The 4,930-nt window shown below is 41.2% G+C and overlaps 1 long non-coding RNA gene across 1 annotated transcript in view; it reads right to left on the bottom strand.

Annotated features, from left to right (window-relative positions):
• Window positions 1–651: 651 nt before the first annotated feature.
• Window positions 652–4,930, bottom strand: part of LOC118156315 — a 20,640-nt gene continuing 16,361 nt past the window's right edge. The window contains exon 3 of the long non-coding RNA XR_004746224.1: window positions 652–664. This is a non-coding gene — a long non-coding RNA (uncharacterized LOC118156315). The remainder of the gene's footprint in view (window positions 665–4,930) is intronic.

Raw genomic sequence — 4,930 nt, 5'->3', positions numbered from 1 at the left:
GTCCTATTGGAGTTCTACAATAAAATAGCAAAATGACAGTAGAAAAACAATAAATACCTTAGCTTGGAAATGGAGAAGGTTGCCTGAGAAGGTCTCTCAGAGCATATAACAATTTGTTTGCTGGTGTGGTTGCAAATGAAATTATTTCCAAGGAGAATATTGATCTTGAGGGATGTATTCCAGCCTTATCATATGCCAATCTGGAACACATTACCAAATAGACTTTTCTATCCTCTGTGGTTTAATGCCTCTCTCTGCAGAGATTCAGCTAAACATCTGAAAAGGGTAACAATCTGCATTTTGTTTTGCCTGAATGATAACTACTATTTATTTATTTGTAGGACACTGACAGTGTGTGTTCACTGCCATACAGACATATGCCTTCTGACAAGAGCAAATCCTGGAGTCCTGCAGCTCACCGTGGGTTCCTTCTCCGGTGGGTACGGAAGTGATCAGCCAGGAAGCACAGAGGAGAGCAGCACGGGCAAAAACAGCTTTAAGCAATCTTCAGTGCTCCCTCAGCGCTGGGGATTGCTGATGTGAATGGAGTTCAGAAGTGTCGTGTAAATATTTATGTGTGAAGTGGATGCTGCTTGTGACTGGTACCCATGGGAAATACACCAAAAAAAGTGGAAAGCTGTGGTTGTTATTAGCAGCAGCAGCACTACGGAACAGCCTGCACTGTCACACATCTGTTTGGCAGCTGTCTTTGTGAGCATATTACTCTCACCACATTTAAACCACTTGTAAGATGGCCTTGACCTTTAGATTTTGGTCTGTATTCATACTCAGCTAAAAACATGTAATTATCCTGGTCTGTCTCCTGATGAATCATCCTTGCAAATTTCACTATTAACAGCCCTACCTGCTTGTATTTTTCTGAAACTACACACTTCACTGCTCAATGTATTTTTTCCCCAGGCTGCCACTGAGCCCTGTAAGTTGTGACCAAGCTTCTCCCCTTCCTCACACCTCTCATTTATGAAGAGTACGTAAGGCAGATTAATTTGTGTCACACTTGTAATCAACAATGTTACCCTTACACATTTCACTGAGGAAAAAAACAAAACAAATAATAATAATAATAATAAAATTATGGAGTCCTGCATTTCCTTATCAATTGACCAAAGTGTGCTTCAGCCTGGTACAAGATATTGTTTGTTAGGGCTAGGAATACCTCAGTTTCTCTGTTCTGCCCCACAACATTTGTTTGTTTTTCAGCCGACCATATTTCTGCTGATCATCTAACTCAGGACCGCTGCGACCTCCAGGCTTGCAGTCTGTGTTACCTAGCAAGGACAGGGTACTATACATGAACTCTATATATGTTTGTGTATTTTTTATTCTAAATCACACATTTTATAGGTGTGGTTAACAGCAGTTCAAGCGCAAATACAGATGTGACTACTTACTCGACCTGTGTGCTGCAAAGTGAGTGGTAGCGGAATGCTGACTCTCAGCTCTGTCACTCCTATGGCACTCAGCAATTACCTGGCACTACCCACCCAACCCCTCCAAGCACTATGCACACACGATGAATGTGTGTTCCAGTGCAAGGAAGGGAGATGCCTTTGTGACTTGCCACAGGTCCGCCAGCAAATCGATGGCTGTGCTGGAGGCAGCAGTGACGTCCTCTGAACCCCCACTGCAGTTCCTTGTCTGCTGCATTGTCCTGCCTCCACCATGAGCTATTCCCATCCAGCCACCTCCAGTGCCTTGCATATTTGATATCGCATTATGCATGTTAAAACATTCTGCACCTACATGTAAGTGACTGTTTCAAACATCCTGATAGCCCATCCAATTTCACTGAAAATAACAGCTTGATATTTCACTGTTCTGCCAACGTGCAGGGACTAATCAAAACTGCTCTGCTTCATTTTCTGCTTTGAAAGGGACAAGACTGCTATCTCAAGTAAAGTAAGCAAGCAAGCAAACAAACAAACCCCACAAATTACCAATCCCAGTTTGACCCTGGAATACTTGCTGATATGGCCTTTACAGCTCCAGTTAGCACAGTGTTCCTTGGATTCGGTTTCACTTTTGGCTACTTCCAAACTTTGTCTACTTTCTTTCTACTGCATGTAGAAACCAACAGTGCCCATGCTCATACTTCTAAGGTAGTTAACAATCTAAGAAAAATAATCTTCTCACTTGATGTTCCTTGTTGGTCAAATATGGAAGCAATCAGTGTCTTCAAACAGACCTGCAAATCATCTCTGCAGAGTATTTTTCAGGTTCCCATCACAGCCTCAGCTGCTGGGAACACCAAGACCGGTGTCTTGGAGGCCCAAAGGTACTGCTACAGGCACAGCTTTGCTGGAATGCCAAGCAGGCTCTCAGATCAGTCCCTGCAAACATTAACTGACAGTACCTCCTTGCCCTATTTTCTCATCTGCTTCTGCTTGTAAGGTTTTTCCACTGAGGTTCTTCTGGCTCCAGGTATTGCTTTAAAACCCAGGAAAATTAAAAATGAAGACAATTGTGTAAATGAAGGGCTTTGCAGCCTCCTGAACTCTCTCTTTCTTCTTGTGGCTTGTGAATTCTGCTTCTGCGGTATTTGTGATTGAGACCTGACCACAAGTAGTCCTAAAGCCCAGAGGTAGTGTTACAAGCCTGAAAAACCTGTCAAAAACCTAAGTAAAATGCATAAAGTTAGACAGAAATGGTGTTTGTGTCAACTTGTTCAGTGATTTCAACTAGTTCTTATCCCAGTGTCACACAACTTAGTACACTGCACATGAGATACCAGGAGAGATCAGTGGGAACATGGCAATGTGTTGAGGATCTCCACCATATCCTTTCCTCTAAAACTGTGTCAAGATCACACCTTGCACCCACAGAAACCTGCTGTTTATTTTGGCAGAACACTTACTTGAACTGATATAGGTACAGACAGGTACGTTCTTGCACAGATACTCTCATGTATTACAGTAAGCTGTTCTGAGGTCAGGTGTGAAATTAGACACAACATGTAATACAGTTGGAAAGCATTTCTCTTTCACAAATAAGTATTGATCAAAGAATACTCACTGAATGTTGAGTAAAACCTTCTTGTAAACCACTTGTTTTCGTTGCAAGAGCAGATCTGTGGAACCCCCAGTGTTTCTGTTTTAACTCAGTGTTACTGAAATTTGGAATAATCAGTGAGATTGGCATGGCTTTATAGTGGGCATGGCTATATTAACTGCAGTCCCCATTCAAGCCAAAGCTGTGGCTGGGATTGGCCTGTGCATGTTGCTGTGCTGGTTTGTGTAGTTACAGTCTCAGTTCACACACATGCCCAGCTAGCTGCTTAAGCATGAGGAATTACAAATGGAATATAAAAATAAAAATAAAATAAACAAAAGAAAGAAAGAAAGAAAGAAATGTAGCTTTTAAACTCTGGTCTCTACTGCTGTAATCGCTTAACTCCTACAGCTACCACAGCAAGCTGTAAGGACTAGAAGTAAGAAAAACAGAAGACATCATAACGATTTAGAGCTTTAATGTGTCTGTTACGAAATCAGTGCAAAACTCTGAAGTACTTTGTTGTAGCTATGTCAGGCCATGTGACAGACTGAGCGATTGTCTGTATTGGTGAATGTCAGTTTTGCTTCTGCACACAAATACCCTCACACTTGCTCAAGGATATTTGAGCTCAGCTCTGCCAGCCAGCCATTTTCCTTATGCACTCAGGAAGCTTTCTCCTTCTGCAGGGCACACTTGCCCAGAGAACCTTCCTTATAATGTTAATGCTTTCTCCTTTATCTGCCTCTGACTTATCTGAGGTTTTTGGAGTGCTGCTGGCACTGGCTGGAGTTAGTTGATGCTTAGCCTTTATGTGACAGAAGGCAGTAAAGCCCATGACAGCCCAAAGTGGGCAGAGTTTTTCACAGCAGCTGCAGAAAAGGCCAATGAAAGGGAATGCCTAAGAAAATGCATCACAATTGACTGCATTAATAACCAATTACAGAAAAGTAACATAGGAGCTGATAATTTAAAAACTCAGATGAAACAGAAGTGGCAGAGACAGCTGCTGAGTAAGGTCTTGAAGCCCCAGCATGACTGATGCTGTCAGCAGTGTGACCTATGCAGTGTGCCAATTTCAAATACAAGCAGCTGCTAAGGTTGTTGATTGAATATACAAATGTGTACCAGGGAGAGCATTCAATCTCAACATTGCTGTGTTGAGGTTTGGCCAAGCCTAAAACTGTCTGTAATTTTGGCAGAGCACATTTCTATCCTCTGCTTTCCAGATCTAGGATGGGAGATATTTTGGAAGATGGAGCTGAACTTAGAACTATCACCTTAATCGCATTCAGAAAGGTTTTAAAAAAGCCTTTGAGGTGTAAGAAACAGATTAGAAAGTGCTGAATTTTACTGGCCTGCCTGCTATCTCTTGTTGTGTGTTTTCTTCAAGTGTGGTTGTGGGAAATATCTTCTTCTTCCTTTTATAAAAAATGAGAGAGAAGAACAATGAAAGAATCACAGAAGAGTCAGGAACTGAGAGAAGATGTGAAAATACATAAGTAAATTCTAAATAATGGGAAATAATAATAATAACATAAAAGAATTGGAGGGGAAAAAAAGGAAAGAATAAGATGAATTATTAAGGTCAGTACTCTTGTTCATTTGGGAACCTTGCATTTGCCAAGTTTATTTGTTCATTTTTTCATTTCCCTTTTGATCTTCCATTTTTACTGTGAAGTCTAGGCTATAATCAGGGTTAAAGTAAAGGCTTGTTTTCTTAAAAGATAAAGTCTGTATTTCATAGAAGGTAAAGGAAATGGTAGTTTAGATGAGCACATATTACTGGGGATGAAATGAAGACAGCTCTTCTTCTCTTCTCTTCTCTTCTCTTCTCTTCTCTTCTCTTCTCTTCTCTTCTCTTCTCTTCTCTTCTCTTCTCTTCTCTTCTCTTCTCTTCTCTTCTCTTCTCTTCTTTCCT

Source organism: Oxyura jamaicensis, chromosome Z (assembly GCF_011077185.1).
Source record: "Oxyura jamaicensis isolate SHBP4307 breed ruddy duck chromosome Z, BPBGC_Ojam_1.0, whole genome shotgun sequence".
Classification (NCBI taxonomy): Eukaryota; Metazoa; Chordata; class Aves; order Anseriformes; family Anatidae; genus Oxyura; species Oxyura jamaicensis.
This window is presented reverse-complemented; position numbering and strand designations above follow the sequence as displayed.